Consider the following 18,582-nt stretch of genomic DNA (forward strand, 5'->3'; position numbering starts at 1 on the left):
AAGGAGGTCATGGCAACCTACTCTAGTATTCTTGCCTGGAGAATCCCCCATAGGAACCTAGCAGGCTATAGTCCATGGGATCCCAAAGAGTTGGACATGACTAAGTATGCAAAGAACTGACTCATTTGAAAATACCCTGATGCTGGGAAAGATTGAGGGCAGGAGGAGAAGGGGATGACAGAGGATGAGATGGTTGGATGGTATCACCAACTCAATAGACATGGGTTTGGGTGGGCTCTGGGAGTTGGTGATGGACAGGGAGGCCTGGCATGCTGTGGTTCATGGAGTCACAGAGAGTCGGACACAACTGAGTGACTGAACTGAACTGAAGTACGAATACCAGCAATCAGCTGTGTGACACTGAATATATCTTTTCATCTCTTTGAGCCTTGGTTTTTTCATCAAGGAGATTGGACTGAAGGAGTTTTAAGGTTCCCCATAGCTCTGAGATACCTCCACCATAGTTTGGCCTCAGGTCATGCAACAGAGAGGGAACACAGCCCCACTTATCAATATACAATTGGATTAAAAATTTACTGAGCATGGCCCTGCCCATCAGAACAAAACCCAGTTTCCCCTTCAGTCTCTTATCAGGAGGCTTCCATAAGCCTCTTATCCTTGTCCATCAGAGGGCAGGAAAAATGAAAACCACAATCACAGAAAATTTACCAAACCGATCATATATAGACCACAGCCTTGTCTAACTCAATGAAACTATGAGCCATGCCATGTAGGGCCACTCAAGACGAATGGTTAATGGTGGAGAGTTCTGACAAAATGTGGTCCACTAGAGAAGGAAATGGTAAACCACTTCAGTATTCTTGGCTTGAGGAAAGTATGAAAAGGCAAAAAGATAGGACACTGAAAGATGAACTTCCCAGGTCGGTAGGTACCCAATATGCTACTGGAGATCAGTGGATAAATAACTCCAGAATGAAGAGATGGAGCCAAAGCAAAAACAGTGCCCAGTTGTGGATGTGACTGGTGATGGAAGTAAAGTCCAATGCTGTAAAGAGCAATACTGCATAGGAACCTGGAATGTTAGGTCCATGAATCAAGGCAAATTGGAAGTGGTCAAAGGAGATGGCAAGAGTGAACATCGACATTTTTGGAATCAGTGAACTAAATTGGATTGGAATGGGTGAATTTAACTCAGGTGACCATTATATGTACTACTGTGGGCAGAAATCCCTTAGAAGAAATGGAGTAGCCATCATAGTCAACAAAAGAGTCCAGAATGCAGTACTTGGATGCAGTCTCAAAGACAACAGAATGCTCTCTTCATTTCTAAGGCAACCCATTCCATATCATAGTAATCCAAGTCTATGCCTCAACCAGCAATAGTTAAAAAGCTGAAGTTGAATAGTTCTATGAAGACCTACAAGACCTTCTAGAACTAACACCCAAAAAAGATGTCTGGACCCATCACTTCATGGCAAACAGATGGGGAAACAGTGGAAACAGCGACAGACTTTATCTTTTTGGTCTCCAAAATCACTGCAGGTGGTGACTGCAGCCATGAAACCAAAAGATGCTTGCTCCTTGGAAGAAAAGTTATGACCAACCTAGACAGCATATTAAAAAGCAGAAACATTACTTTGCCAGCAAATGTCCATCTAGTCAAAGCTATGGTTTTTTCAGTAGTCATGTATGGATGTGAGAGTTGGACTATAAAGAAAGCTGAGCAGGGAAGAATTGATGCTTTTGAACTGTGGTGTTGGAGAAGACTCTTGAGAGTCCCTTGGACTGTGAGGAGATCCAACCAGTCCATGCTAAAGGAAATCAGTTCTGAATATTCACTGGAAGGACTGATGCTGAAGCTGAATCTCCAATACTTTGGGCACCTCATGCGAAGAACTGACTCATTTGAAAAGATCCTGATGATGAGAAAGTTTGAAGGCAGGAGGAGAAGGGTACGACAGAGGATGAGATGGTTGGATGGCATCACTGACACAATGAACATAAGTTTGAGTAAACTCTTGGAGTTGGTGATGACAGGGAGGCCCAGCGTGCTTCAGTCCATGGGGTAGCAAACAGTCGGACATGACTGAGTGACTGAACAGAACTGAACTGAGTAAAGTAGGTGGGTTATATGGTAGGTACACATTTAACTTTATAAGAAACTGCCAAACTGTTTTCCAAAGTGATTAAGCCATTTTATATTCTGACCAGCCGTATATGAGAGTTCCATTATTTCATGTCCTCACCAACACAGAGGATTATAATAGGACCCAGAGTCTACCTAATATTCTCAGTGTTGAGTTGTTTGATATACAGAGAACTAGAAAAATGCAGCCAATATTGAAGGGAAAAGACAGTAAATAGATGCCAACCCTGAAATGGCCCAGATGTTGGAATTAAAGTCTTTTATCATGTGTTGTAACTATGCTCCATGAAGTCAATGTAAACACATTGAAAATAAATGGAAAAATAGGAGCTTTCTGCAGAGAAATAAAAATATAAAAAAGAATCTAATGGAAATTTTAGAAGTAAAAAAATATGAACTAGAAAAGCTCATCGTATGAACTCAGTAGTATAATGAAGACATAGAAACAGGTCAATGAATTTGAAGGTAATCTGAGACACAAGGAAATAAAAGATTGAAAAAGTTAACAGAACCTCACAGACTTTGGCCACTTGATGCTAAGAATAGACTCATTTGAAAAGACTGATTCCGGGAAATAATGGAGGCAGGAGGAGAAGGGGATGACAGAGGATGAGATGATTGGATGGCATCACTGACTAGATGGACGTGAGTTTGAATAAGCTCCAGGAGTTGGTGATGGACAAGGAGGCCTGGCATGCTGCAGTCCATGGGATTGCAAAGAGTTGGACACAAATGAGTGACCAAACTGAATTGATAGCTCTAAGATGCGAAGAATTCAAGAGCAAGAATACATTATCCTTGTTGAATCTTTTCAAGCTAATGAAGCTTATGCGGCTGGAGTATAAGCCTGGGACCAACACTAACAGTCAAGTGTCCTGGGTCCACTGGTGAACTTTTAGATTAGACACTTCAAAGAAGGAAGAGGTACAAGTTCTCTCCATCTGGGGATAGTCTATTTTCCATGACCAATATCAGAACCAATTCTAAAGTATGGTTGGCATGTTTTGCCAGGCAATCTTGAAACTTGTTCTCCAGCCTTATCCTCCATTCTGTTAGCTGCTAAATTTAGTTTTTATTAATCACCAAATCTTGTCCTTTAAGACTTTAAGTTTCCTTTAAGCTTTGCCATTTATTTCTTTTACATCACTTGAACATTTACATCCTCACAAGTTGTTTGATCTCTCCTTTTTTTTTTTTTTTTTGACTAGCATATTGCTAATACTTAATTTTATCCTGTTTTTGAAAAATGAAAATGTTAGTTGCTCAGTTGTGTCCAGCTCTTTGTGATCGCATGGTCTGTAGCCCACCAGGTTTCACTGTCCATGGGATTTTCCAGTTAAGAATACTGGAGTGGGTTGCCATTCCCTTCTCCAGGGGATCTTTTGGAGTCAGGGATCAAACCCGTGTCACATGCGCTGCAGGCAGATTCTTTACTATCTGAGCCACTAGGGAAGCCCTGTTTTCATTGTTATCTAAATAAGCAATTAGACTTTAGTTCTGGAGAAGTTTTTTCCTAGGGTATCTAAGTTGATGGTTTTATTCATTCATTTATGCTTCAAGTACCAGCACATCTGTCACTTAGTGATCAGAATAATGAAAATATGTCTTCAGTCAGGGAACTAGAGACAAGAGAAGTGAACTTCGTGAATCTGCTTTTTAAATGGATGGGACCCTTTATCACGGTCCTCAGTGTCAAAACTACCCTCAGCTCTTGCTACCACATTTTGTTCTTTTGTCCTTTAAATCCTAGTTGTCCCCTATAAAGTAGTAAAGACTGGACAAGAAAACTAATTATGAAAGTACTTGATAGAGAAAAGCCTCAAATCAATATTACCATGGGGGCTTTGTGAAGAATATTTTAAACAGAAGCAGGTATGTTTATCAGAGAAAAAAAAAATCATGTAGAAATGGGGAAAGAGACTCCAGGGAACCTACCAAAGAAAATATATTTATGTAACTTGACTCACTGAAAAGAGTAGCTGGGTAAAATGTTTCAAATTGATATATAAATGTTTAAATGCTAAAATGAAATAAAGTAAATAATTCTACCCCACACAAGGGGACAAAATTAGATACTTAGAAAATAAAATATATGCAATATGACAGCAATGTATTAGGATTGAATCTCTCAACAAACTGGAAGAATGAAGTGAAAGACGGACTGTGTATTTCCACACTAGCTTTCTGTGATAAATTTCTCCACATCATCAGAATTCTTAGACCACCCCTAAAGAAATTGCTTCTGATCCTTATTTGTAACAGGGGAGTCTGAGGCACATAGAGACTGTTATCTGACTAAATTCATGTCCGAGTAGATCCAAGATTTCCTGACCCTAAGGTCCACTATTTGTCCATGGGGATAATCTCCCTTTCTCAGATGGGTATCTAGAAACAATGTATTGTGTAGCCATGATCCCTGCCCTGGAGGAGTTAGCAACTTAATGTGAAAGGCAGGACCAACATACAAAAATCTCTCTATTATTCACACGAGGGAGAAACAGTTAAATGGGCACACACAGAAGAAGCTATAGGTCTACCTTGATGTCTGTGTCTCTGTGTGAGTATTTTTGTTAACACACTTATACAAATATACTGACTAATAGGATTCATCTGGAACTTTTTTTTTTTTTATGAAACAAACATAATTTTAGAAGACAGGGAGAGGTACAGTGGGGCCAGAACCACATTCTCTTTCAGAGATCGGAGATTGAAATACTGTTCAGCTAAGCATTTCCTCCACAGCACTCTATCCTCCTGAGTCTCCTTGTCTGCCTGCAGGATTGGAGGTGATGGGAAACTCAACCACACTCCTGATTTCTGTTTTTGTCCTTTAGTCTCCTGAGGTGCTTCATTCTCGACACCCCTCCACCTCTCCATGTTTGTTGTGTGTACCTGAATGTGATGGTTTGTTAATTTAAGGTAGGTGAGAAGAAACGAGGTAGTTCTGTGCACCAGCCTACAAGCTTCAGTGCTTGCATTCGAAGAAGGCCTGCAGCGACACTCCAATGTATTGAAGCATGTCCGCTGATAGATGATGTACCTTGTTTTCAAATGTGGTTTTTCATGGACATTTTTCAAGCCCCAAAGACAACCAAAGAGCATCCACTGAGACATAGCAGGCAACTTACTTTACTCCCTTTTGATATGGGGTCAAGTTTCAAGTGAACTCCAGACAGTAATACTGGAACGCAGCAGCATTTTATTGCAAAATGGATTGTTTGGGATGGTTCATAATGCTTTCTAGAAACTAAAGGAAAAGAGGAAATGGATCGTGTCATCCATGAGAGACAGTAGGTCGATACACACTCACAGAGAGTGACGCCCCAATCCTCATCCTAGTCTAACCCTAATTCCTCTTCTCTTCAATCTCCTCCCCACACATAACTACCAAAGGAGTAATTTTTCTCCACAATGTGGCAGACCTAAAGAACTTGAAAAAGAGCCTGTGCCTGGGTACACCAGATCAGGTGGCAATGCCACCAACCCTGGCAGGTATCAGGACTTGGTGATTGAGAAGTGTTGTAAAGCTATCACCTTGTGAAGGGTGGGCTAGAAGTGCTTTATAGGCTATAATGCATTGTGGAAAATGAAGGGGGGAGAGGAAATGAGACTTCCCTGTTTTCTAGGATCAGCATTTTCCCAAACAGAACCCAAGATATGAATAAAATGACTCATGCACTTCAAATCAGTGTTAGGATTTTGATGAGAGGCAGGTGGGTGTCGAGGCATTCTCTCAGAATGCAATTCAGAATGAGGATTGTTACAGGCACATTTTGTCAGCTAGGGGCAGAGAGCCAGAATTGAACACAGAATGAAGGGAAAGGTGTGTGATAGCTAATCTTTCCTGCATTATCTCAGAATCATCTTGGACTTCATGGGTGTCTGATGACTCACTTTCTGCCACAGTGCCAAGGGGTAGCTCTGCAGAGCCATAAATGATGGGATTGTTCATAAAGGTACAGATCTTGGCAGAGGTATAAGGGAATCAGTGCAAAGTTAAATTGAGAGAGGAGCCAAACCATCCTAGGAATCCTCAGGTGTGCTGATATCAAAGCAACGCATTGAAAAATAAAGAGAAGCAAATGGAGACTATTCTGTCCTTAGAGACTAAAGTAGAATCAAGATGTATGCCCTTACATTTCATCAGAAACTGAGGAATTAAAGTATCTTTGGAGATTGAAGCTTTGTCTTGTTAACTTTAAATCCTCAGCCCTCAGGGCAACCCCTTGGGTCAGTTCAGGTCATCCCAGAAGCAGAGATGCCAAAACAGGATTGGAAGTGAAGAGATTTATGTGGGAAAGGTCTGTGTGGATAAAAGAGGGCAAAGGAGAAAGTAGGCAAGGTGTGCTTTTGGTCTGCAGTGCTAAAAGATGACACAGGAGGGAAGACTTTGTAGGAAGAGCCCTAGACTGCTGAAAAATCTTGGCCAGGCTGATGGAGATCCAGAAGTTGCCTATTAGAGAAACCCAATAGTCATGAGCCAGAATCAGTGCCCCAGCTCTGCTCATGCATCAGCTAGGAAGAACCCGAGGGAAAGGTGATCTTGGCAAGAATGAAGTGTTTCAGTCAAAGGGGTAGCAACCAGGGCTGTTCATCAGCTCTGCTCTCTAAAAAGGCAGCTTCTCTGGAAGAATATCTGAGTGACAGACTTGTGGCTCCCAGATTAGTGCTTATTTCACTTTGACTTAATTTGACAAATTAAGACATTTAAAGCCCATGTCTGAAGACAGGTCCTTCTGCAGACACGTACTCTCCCAGTTTGCTGCCATCTTGAGATATCATCCATTCCATTTAAAGACTGCTATCAGTTACAGTTTCACTTATAAACAAATATTTATGGTAGAAGGGTTGTGATTTAACCCAAGACTGGAGGGTGGCATTATAGAGTGGGAAGGGGTCCCTTGGTCCCTTGTCACTTCTAAGTTCTTGATTCCTAAGCTTTGCCACATTTCTACATGTATTTTAAGAGAGTATTTCCTTTTTTTTCTGTTTATAAATATATTCAAGTGTTCTTTATGTTGTTAAATAATATCCTAGCTCATTCACTTTTTATGCTGTCATCACATTTTAGCTCTTAAATGTTGGAGCTATCCTGGGATCAGCTTTGGATGCTCTTCTATTCTGTGTGTGGTTGTATGTTAATGTACATGAAATTATCTCTAACTGGTAATTCTTTGCTAAACTTCAGACTTTTATATCCAGTTACCACCTGAACAATTACATCTGAATAGCTCACAGCAGGCTCGAAATCAGAATGACCAAAACTGAATTCATCCATTCATACCCAAAAGCTTCACTTCCAATTAAAAAAAAAAAAAAAAATCAAGCCAAGTTTCTGTATGTCCTAAATAGCTCTGCTCCATTTTCTTTGCTCAATTCCTCCTGATTCTGACTTGGTTTAGTCCCTTCTAATTCTGCACCAGTATTATCCTAATATGATGCTCAGGGTCCCTTACTTTTCTCCCTGATGTGAGCAGTGCTCAGCTCTAATCCATCCTTCATATAACCATCACAGGAACCTTATTAAACAAAATTTTTATGTCACCCCCTAGCTTAAAACCATCCAAAGACCCAGGGTAAGTTATCAATCCTTAACACGACACATGGGGCCCTGGTTCCTTTGTCTCAGCTCCTGCCACCCTCCAGATGCACTATGTACCCGTCCTTATGGAAATGCTCAGAGTTCTCTACATGGTGATGCATGGATACCTCTATTCTTGGTAAGCCACCCATGAGAGTTATGTTATACCCCAGTACCTCTTTAGAAATTACTGTTATTCTCAGATTGCTTCCCCAGATCATGACAGGGATAGATATTTAATAAAGCCACTCAAAAATATATTAACTTGGAAGAGAAGTTGGTAGCCAAATCAATCAAAACTGATCAATCGATTGATCAATAAGCCTGATCAATCAAAACTTATATTCAAAATAAAGCAAAAAATTCTAAGCTATTACTATTAGCCAAGGCCTAGTGCCGAGTGATTTTTATCTATAACATCTAGTCCACATAGCAAACATTTTAGTGTATTTTAAGGTGTGTGTGTGCTTAGTTCAGTCGTGTCCACCTCTTTGTGACCACATGGACTGTAGGCTGCCAGGCCCCTCTCCATGGGGATTCTCTAGGCAAGAATGCTAGAGTGGGTTGCCATGACCTCCTCATATATTAAGGTAAGAGAATGTTAATATCAACATAGAATTGAAAGCTCTTCAGTTATCCAGAAATGTGAGATTTTTGTCCTCTGGTCCTCCATTCATCACCAGGGATTTGACATAATAGTTACCTAAATGGCAGAATAGTTTCAATCTCAAGATATCTCATGTAGATGTTCCTTTTGCTACTACCTTTATTCTGGTTCAGTGGTTCTCAACGATAAATGTGCTAAAATTATTATACAGGGTGATAGAAATGGAGAAAAGTATATTGCTTTTCATGGGAAACTTTTGAGATTTCTATAGGTAATTTTTACTGCAGCAAATTTTCCTTACATTCTTTGATGCTAAAGGAATCTCAGATTTGTCTCTCTTGGATTTTTCTCTTCTGGAACTCTATACCATTCATGCCTATTCCTCTACTCTGCCCAGATAACTTCTATTCAAATAACACCCTTCTTGGATAGTCTTACTTGACTGTTGCTTCCCTTTCTCCCACCAGCCTGAATGTTTTAACTGCCTTCAACCCCACCCTCGGTTTCCCAGGTGGCTCAGTGGTAAGGAATCCGCCTATCAGTGCAGGAAACATGGGATCGATCCCTGGTCTGGGTAGATCCCATATGCTGAGGAGCAGCCCATTTCATTGAAAAAGCAAGAGCATTCCAGAAAAACATCTACCTGTGCTTTATTGACTATGTCAAAGCCTTTGACTGTGTGGATCACAACAAATTGTGGAAAAATCTATAATAGATGGGAATACCAGACCACCTGACCTGCCTCCTGAGACATCTGTGTGCAGGTCAAGAAGCAACAGTTAGAACTGGACATGGAACAGCAGACTGGTTCCAAATCAGGAAAGGAGTACATCAAGCTGTATATGGTCACCCTGCTTATTTACCTTATATGCAGAGTACATCATGTGAAATCCTGGGCTGGATGAAGCACAAGCTGGAATCAAGATTGCTGGGAGAAATATCAATAACTTCAGGTATGCAGATGACACCACCCTTATGGCAGAAAGTGAAGAACTAAAGAGCCTCTTGAGGAAAGTGAAAGAGGAGAGTGAAAAGGTTGGCTTTAAACTCAACATTCAGAAAACTAAGATCATGGCATCTGGTCTGATCATTTCATGGCAAATAGATGGGGAAACAGTGGAAATAATGACAGACTTTATTTTTTTGGGGGGGGGCTCCAAAATCACTGCAGACGGTGACTGCAGCCATGAAATTAAAACACACTTGTTCCTTGAAAGAAATGTTATGACCAACCTAGAAAGCTTATTCGGAGAAGGCAATGGCACCCCACTCCAACACTCTTGCCTGGAAAATTCCATGGACAGAGGAGCCTGGTAGGCCGCAGTCCATGGGGTCGCTAAGAGTCGGACGAGACTCAGCGACTTCACTTTCACTTTTCACTTTCATGCATTGGAGAAGGGAATGGCAACCCACTCCAGTGTTCTTGCCTGGAGAATCCCAGGGATGGGGGAGCCTCGTGGGCTGCCGTCTATGGGGTCGCACAGAGTGGGACACAACTGAAGTGACTTAGCAGCAGCAGCAGCAGCAGACAGCTTATTAAAAAGCAGAGACATTACTTTGCCAACAAAGGTCCATCTAGTCAAAGCTATGATTTTTCCAGTAGTCATGTATGTATGTGAGAGTTGGACTATAAAGAAAACTGAGTGCCAAAGAATTGATGGTTTTGAACTGTAGTGTTGGAGAAGACTCTTGAGAGTCCCTTGGACTGGAAGGTGATCCAACCAGTCCATCCTAAAGGAGATCAGTCCTGGGTGTTCATTGGAAGGACTGATGCTGAAGCTGAAACTCCAGTACTTTGACCACCTAATGTGAAGAACTGACTCACTAGAAAAGACCCCGATGCTGGGAAAGATCGAAGGCGGGAGGAGGAGGAGATGACAGAGGATGAGACGGTTGGATGGCATCACTAACTCAATGGATATGAATTTGAGTAAGTTCTGTGAATTGGTGATGGACAGGGAAGCCTGGCATGCTGGAATCCATGGGATTGCAAGGAGTCGGAGATGACTGAGCAACTGAACTCTGACTGAACCCAGCCCTACGGCAGTCCTGTAACTGTCTATCAATCTGTCTCATTGTTACCCTTGGTTTTCTTACTTTTTCTCCCAAATGAGCTGTGAATTCTTTGAGGGTTGAGATTATGTGTCTTTACTATTCTCTGACATATAGGTTGAGGTTGAAATCATGAACCTAGGTTATTCTCTGACATGTAGGATGATGCGTGGGATACGGTAGTTCTCAGTTAAAGGTTTTTTGAGTGACAATTAAATAAAAATCAATTTAAGAAGAATACTATTTGATGATAGTGAGACATGAGGAAATTGATTGAAACAGAACAATAATCTCCGTTAAATTCCATAGGTAACATAATTTACCTAAATGGCAGAGTTGAATAATGCTGGCAGCAAAATGCTATGCTATGCTATGTTAAGTCACTTCAGTCGTGTCTGACTCTCTGTAACCCCATAGATGGCAGCCACCAGGCTCCTCCGTCCCTGGGATTCTCCAGGCAAGAACACTGGAGTGGGTTGCCATTTCCTTCTCCAATGCATGAAAGTGAAAAGTGAAAGCGAAGTCGCTCAGTCGTGTCCGACTCTTAGCGACCCCATGGACTGCAGCCTACCAGGCTCCTCCATCCATGGGATTTTCCAGGCAAGAGTACTGGAGTGGGGTGCCATTGCCTTCTCCAGGCAGCAAAATATAATCCTTTAAATTTTGCCTTGTAGTCACCTAGGAAATTGTTTGCCAGTAGGAAGTAGAAAAGATAGAAAAATTTTCCTTTGTGAACAGAATGCCACTCATCAGGCACCCTCTACTTTCCTCATTTAATAGAGATTATATATAGTTGAGGAAAATATCAAAGAGAAACAAGGGAGTTTGATATAAAGTAAAACTTATTAAGGCTCAAGGTTACCTACTAAGATCTGAGGTAAAATGTATAAAAGGGAGACAAAATACCCTGAGCATGAAAAAATGTTTGTATAATGAAAGAAAGGGTCATACAGTATTGTTAATTCACTGGCAGTGTTTGTTTACACAAAGTACACTGAATTTGCAAATCAAAGTAAATTTGAAGGTGGTTTAGAACAAACAGGAGTATTTTCTTTAACTCAAAGAAGTGATACCCCAGAGAACAAATTGCCCTTCAGTTATAACTGTATTTGATTATGATATAACATATTGTTAATCAAAACAGATTCTTTTCTACATATTAAATATGATTTATTAGTTCTTTCAAGACTTTGAGGCATTTAGGTCTAACTCTCTACCAGGAACAAAGACTTGAGGTGAAAACCATCCTTTTAATGAAATGACAGCCCAGAACCTGTGCAGGTAAAAGGAGATCAGAGCTCAGGGTGTGACTTCTGGGTGTACAGGAGAAAGTCCAGTACTATCATTTGGCCAGTTGTAACCCTCCAGGCATGGGAAAACCCAAGAGGAGGGACAGCAAACCCCTCTGGCCCCCAAAATAACAATTTCTCATGGTCCTATCTCAGTTCTCTCCTCTCTACCCTTTCAGGACTTTTTGCTGTATCTATGCATGAAAAGGTCTGACCCTAAGAAAAGCCACTCCTGTCTTTGGGACCCTGATGGTCCAGGAAATTAGACACTAGGACCTGAGGTTAAGAGACTGTTTTTTTTGTTTATTTGTGTAGTTATTTTATGTGGGTTTGTTTAAAATGATTTAATGGACATACTTGTTCTCACTCTACTTCTCTCTTCTATGTGGTCTCTTTTTTCATTGTCTCTTAACTTTTCCTCATTGTTTAATGAATAACCTTAATCTGATGAGCAGAGGATAATTATTGAGAATGTGCAGAAGGGAAAGGGTGAGTGATGTACAGAGGGTTGTATATTTCTGTCTTAAAACTGAACACATTCATCTTCTTAATCCTAAGTGAATAAAAGAAGCCCTTCACAGTGGGCTCACAGAAGTTTAATCTGTGGGCCCACAGAATTTAGATCTCCACATCAGTTTAAATATTTGGATTTGGATATGAAATGTCTGATAATTACTGTGTGTTTGTATACAAAGGTAACCAGGATCTGCACCTGATTACTTTCATGGTTCTCAACCCTGGTCATAAATTAGAATAATTGGAAAGCTTTCAAAAATTCTGATTTTTCAGCCATTCCAAAGATGAATTAAATCAGAGACTCTAGGCATATGATTGAGATATCAGATTTTGTCAAATTCTCAAATGATTCCAAAATGATTCCAAATTCTCAAATGATTTCATTGATTAATGAATTTACATTAAATTTCTTCACTTTGTACTTAAGGAAACAAAAACCTAGATGTGTCAAGTAACTTGTTTATAGTCAAACAACTATTTCATTTTTTAGCTAACTAGTACTTAAACAAACACTTAATGAATGTTTACCATGTGTCAGAATGTCTACCAAGTGCTTTACTTTCTGAGATGATGGAATCATTTGTAGACATGAAATGACTAATCATTCACGTAGGGAACCCTTGGTTCTAATTTTTCTGCAGACACATATATCGCCTCTGTGCTTCTCTATTTTGTATGTTTCCATTACTCTTTCTGTTTCCCTGGTATTTATAACTAAGGATATTTTTCCTGGGTGATATTGACCTAATCTTGGCCAACTATGTTGAAAGTGAGTAGTCATGCAGTCTAGTAAGAAAGTTAGTGTAGGAATTTATGTCTTCATTAAGAGAATGTTTGCATAGCAGTTAATATGGGTCAGATAATGTCTGGGAGTTGGTGATGGACAGGGAGGCCTGGCGTGCTGCAATTCATGGGGTCGCAAAGAGTCAGACAACTGAGTGACTGAACTGAACTGAATGTTCTCAGCATTTTACATATATTACTTGATTTAAGCCTATATTAATGGCTTGAGGTCAGTATTTTTATGTTGATTTTAGAGATAAAGAAACTGAGGCATAGAAGTATAAACTGACTTTTTCAGGATCACAGACCTTATATAGATCTAGAAGTCAAACCTAAGCAGACTGGTTCCAGAGTCCATGTGATACCAAGTAGAAATGTACATCTGTGTTTTGAGAGTACCTGTTATGTTGGGTTAAGGTAACAGAAAATTACCCAAGTGAAAGAGAATTATTTTAAAGAATTCAGAGTGGTTATTGAAACTGATATTAAATGTTTAGAGGAATGGGATTTTTCCACTGTCTTTCATTTTGGTGACTGTTTTCCTCAGGAGATATGCTAGGGGGCTTTTTAAATACAGTTAGTAAAATTTGTATGGATATTATCTTAGTGGAGCATGATCCTGAAAGATCATAATAACCAGAGTTCCACATTTTGTTCTAGGAGTTGAACCAACTATAGATTTCCTATCATAAAATAATGGTTGTATTACCTACATGTGTGAAGGCATTTAAATCTAACAAGCAGAATGAATCCTTTTAAAGCTTTTCTCCTGTGACTTTTTTTTTTTTCCCTTTCATATGCTCCATGTACCATGGAAAGTGCTATAGGTACAATATTGTCTTAAACATATTCTCTGACCCCACTTACATCAGTCTAATGAGAGAAGAGGTTTTAAAACACATAATTAAACAAGTGTGCTACATATTACTATTTATCTGCACTACAGTTTGTCATGAGGCAGAATATGACGACGACATAGTCTTCGATATAATAATCTTTTGTTATGTTTCTCCAAGAGCACCATAACTTCTGGGTTTGAGCATCACTAGGTTAGTCCTTACCATTTTAGGAGGCCTTTTAGTATGCTCCCACACTACCATTGCATAGCCCTACAATGACTTAGATGACATAGGGAAGCAAACATTAATTATATTTGTTTCTCTTTACTTTAAAACTGTGAGCTCTTTGAAAGAAAATTGTGTCTCATTCGCCCGTTTTCCCTCCATGTGACACAGAACCTGGCACTGGGTAGGTCCTTGATAAATATTACTTGATTGACTGACTGACCAAATTATAGTACTTGTTCATTCAGTGTGTGCCAATTTTCTTTCATTTTTGCTACAGTTCTAGCATTGCATACCACCTCTGGCAAGCTGACCTGTGAAAGCAAAATATCAACATTTTGTGGCAAATAATTTTTACCTTAATAGTCAGGGTTTAGATACTGTCTTCTTGATAGAAAGGTCATTTCCCTGTTCCTGTTAAGTTTACTGTTGACACCTCAGAAAATTTCTCCAGAGCATAAAGAGGCCCCACAAAAATATTCCTTGTGGCTTTGTTTGTAATAGTGAATTGTTCAGATAGCCAAATCAGCTGTATTATAATAATAACAATATTATATGAAATACTATGCAACAATTAGGAAGAACAAGGTATATCTCAGTCTAGTAAATTGATATCCTACTATTAAAGAGGGCTTCGCTGGTAACTCAGTTGGTAAAGAATCTGCCTGCAATGCAGGAGACCCTGATACGAACGAAGGGTCAGCGTCAGGAAGATCTGACCCTGGGTCAGGAAGATCTGCTGGAGAAGGGATAGGCTTCACTCCACTCCACTCCAGTATTCTTGGACTTCCTTTATGGCACAGCTGGTAAAGAATCTGCTTGAAATGTAGGAGACCTGGGTCCAATCCCTGGGTTGGGAAGATCCCCTGAAGAAGGGAAAGGCTACCCACTCCTGTATTCTGGCCTAGAGAATTCCATCGACTGTATAGTACATGGGGTTGCAAAGAGTCCACAGCACTGAGTGACTTTCACTTTCACTATTAAAGAAACAAAAGCAACCAGCTAAAAGATACTTGCAGTAAAATGCTTTTGTTCAGAAATATTACAATATATTAATAAAATTACAGTATATTTTCTGTGGGTATGCTTATGATAAAGATATGTAAACAGGTAGAAAATAGCCCTTGAGAACTCATATAAAACTGAAGTCAGTGGCTACATTAGAGAGTAAGAGAGGGGAGTAAGTATAAAGCCTACTAATTTGTTCATCATTCATTCATTAATCTCAGTTATACATTCATGAACACCAGTACATCAATAATACAGGAGAGAATATAGGAGAGATGGAGAGAGGGTAAGGGGTTGGGAGAAAGGGAGAGAAGAAGGAGAGACATACTTACATACTGAGGCTTTTCAAGGTGTGATTTCTAATGAGGTCTGAAAAAGGATTAGACATTGAAACGAAACTGCACATGAAATGGAAAATAAATTCCAGGCAGAGCAAATATTCAGTTCAGTCACTCAGTCATGTCCAACTCTTTGCGACCCCATGAACCGTAGCACACCAGGCCTCCCTGTCCGTCACCAACTCCCGGAGTCTACCCAAACCTATGTCCATTGAGTCAGTGATGCCACCCAACCATCTCATCCTCTGTTGTCCCCTTCTCCTCCTGCCCTCAATCCCCCTTCAGCATCAGGGTCTTTTCAAACGAGTCAGCTCTTCACATCAGGTGGCCAAAGTATTGGAGTTTCAGCCTCAACATCAGTCCTTCCAATGAACACCCAGGACTGATCTCCCTTAGGATGAACTTGTTGGATCTCCCCACAGTCCAAGGGACTCTCAAGAGTCTTCTCCAGCAAATATTATGTGCAAACAAATAAAACAAAGAGCTTAAATATTGTGGGAGTAACAGTAACTTAGTACTGCCAACGTGTAAGTGTTTAACTGTAGAGTGAAATGGGAGACATACAGACTTTTACTAATGTGTAGTCTTTATTTTAATGCTAGAATTTTTATGACATCAGCCAAAAGGATTTGTTTTCACTTTTATACTATCTCACCCATACTTAGTAAATACCTGATGCTAAGTCATTTATTCAACATTTAAGAAATATTTGAGTTGTGATTGAGTGCAATATGATGTCCTGGGTGTTAAGTGAAGATTTCACTCAATGGGAAAAATATTTCTAATTGAGTAGAATTTTTATTAGTTCAGTCTCTCAGTCATGTCCGACACTCTGTGACTCCATGGACTGAAACACGCCAGGCCTCCCTGTCCATTACCAACTCCCAGAGCTTGCTCAAAACTCGTGTCCATCAAGTTGGTGATGTCATCCAACCATCTCATCCTCTGTCATCCCCTTCTCCTCCTGCCTTCAATCTTTCCCAGCATCAGGGTCTTTTCCAATAAGTCAGTACTTTGCATCAGGTGGCCAAAGCATTAGTGTTTCAGCTTCAGCTTCAACATCAGTTCCTCCAACAAATATTCAGGACTGATTTCCTTTAGGGTTGACTGGTTGGATCTCCATGCAGTCCAAGGGACTCCCAAGAGTCTTCTCCAACACCACAGTTCAAAAGCATCAATTCTTCAGTGCTCAGCCTTCTTTATGGTCCAGCTCTCAAATCTGTACATGACTACTGGAAAAACCATAGCCTTGACTAGATGGACCTTTATTGACAAGGTACTGTCTCTGCTTTTTAATATGCTGTCTAGGTTTGCCACAGGTTTTCTTCCGAGGAATAAGTGTCTTTTGATTTCATGGCTGCAGTCACCATCTGCAGTGATTTTGGAGCCCAAAAAGATAAAGTCCCTTACTGTTTCCATTGTTTTGCTATCTATTTGCCATGAAGTGATGGGACTGAGCAACTGATCTGATCTGATCTGATCTGATGGGACCAGATGCCGTGATCTTTAGTTTTCTGAATGTTGAGTTTTAAGCCAGCTTTTTCACTCACCTCTTTCACTTTCCTCAAGAGGCTCTTCAGTTCCTCTTCGCTTTCTGCCATAAGGGTGGTGTCATCTGCATATCTGAGGTTACTGATATTTCTCCCAGCCATCTTGATTCTGGCTTCTGCTTCCTCCAGCCCTGCATTTGCATGATGCACTCTGCACGTAAGTTAAATAAGCAGGTGACAATATGCAGCCTTGACGTGCTCCTTTCCCAATTAGGAACTAGTCCCTTGTTCCATGTCTGGTTCTCACTGTTGCTTCTTGACCTGCTTACAGGTTTCTTAGGAGGCAGGTAAGGTGGTCTGGTATTCTCATCTCTTGAAGAATTTTCCACAGTTTATTTTGATCCACAGAGTCAAAGGCTTTGGCGTAGTCAATGAGGCAGAAATAGATGTTTTTCTGGAACTCTCGTGCTTTTCCTATGATCCAGCGGATGTTGGCAATTTGAACTCTGGTTCCTCTGCATTTTCTAAATCCAGCTTGAACATCTGGAAGTTCTTGGTTCACAATACAGTTCAAAATGGAGATGTAACAAGGAAAAGAAGGTAGTGCAGACATAAAACAGGGGGCCAAATTCAATGTCTTTTCTATGAAGAAAATTAAAACTTTTATGGTGGTTTTATGGTATATGTTCATTGTTCATAATATTTCAGAGGAAGAATAATTAGTTGGAGAAAAAAAAAGTTACTGCTAGTTTTACAAACCAAAAAAATTAAATAGGAATATATTTTGCAATGGAATTTTTCAATACCCTGTTAATTCCATCACTTCATGTGGCAACCCAAATCATAGGTATCAAATTATTCAGGTAATTTAAAATATACACTTTATTAGATTCATTTTTCTTCTACTTTTTCTCTCTCTCATCCCTTAAGGATATCTCATTATGTTACATCTTAATGATTCTTTAATTTACATTTGGTCAAATAAAATATGAAACAACAGTATCACAACAGCTACTTCAGTAATCAAGATGATAATGTAATAATGGAATGTTAAAATATTGTTTCATTTAAAATAAATGTAATTTTAAAATATCATGTCTCTAATTCAGATTGTTTCCAGACATCCGATTTGACACCTAATTGGAAAGCATGTGGAATAGCTCAGTGCATATCATCATAGAGAATGTTAGAAAAGGACCAAAAAAAAAAAAAAAAACAAAAACAGTGTTAGGAGCAGCAAGGAAAAAAAGTTTAAAGGGCTGAGTTTGAGTCTGCTGAGTGGTGTATTTGAAGTGACCTAGAACATACCTGTAAACATCAAGAAGGAATTCATTCACTTCACAAGTATTGTTTAGTGCTTGCTTGGAACCTGGCACCATTCTAGATGCTTGGGATTCATCATTGACTAATTAGGAGCTACAAATTCCTTTTGGATTTGTGAAATTATTGTCAATAGACATTCCCCAGACAACTTTGTTTTGTTTTTAAAATCTTCTTGCCTTTGGGGGCCAAACTGGGATCATGAGCTTGGTGGAAACAAATGTCATTTGACTGATTGACAGGATTTATACTTAATATTTCATATCCCAAATGCTTAAAGACATTAAATTTTAACTGTAATTCTGCTGATCATGCTTCAAATTCTTCTTGGTTTAGGCTAACTATTTTGTTTTATTCACTCATTTATTTTTTAGAACTTGTGCTTCTAACTTTTTGCGTTGATGCAAGTTTTATTCTCAACAAAGAT

The 18,582-nt window shown here is 39.7% G+C and overlaps 1 long non-coding RNA gene across 1 annotated transcript in view; it reads left to right on the forward strand.

Moving 5' to 3' along the window:
- Positions 1–18,582, forward strand: part of LOC147379953 (uncharacterized) — a 759,110-nt gene that overhangs the window by 500,775 nt on the left and 239,753 nt on the right. The window lies entirely within an intron of this gene.

Source organism: Bos grunniens, chromosome 1, assembly GCF_055505025.1.
Source record: "Bos grunniens cultivar Pamir isolate PY7600 chromosome 1, Bosgru_T2T1.0, whole genome shotgun sequence".
Taxonomy (NCBI): Eukaryota; Metazoa; Chordata; class Mammalia; order Artiodactyla; family Bovidae; genus Bos; species Bos grunniens.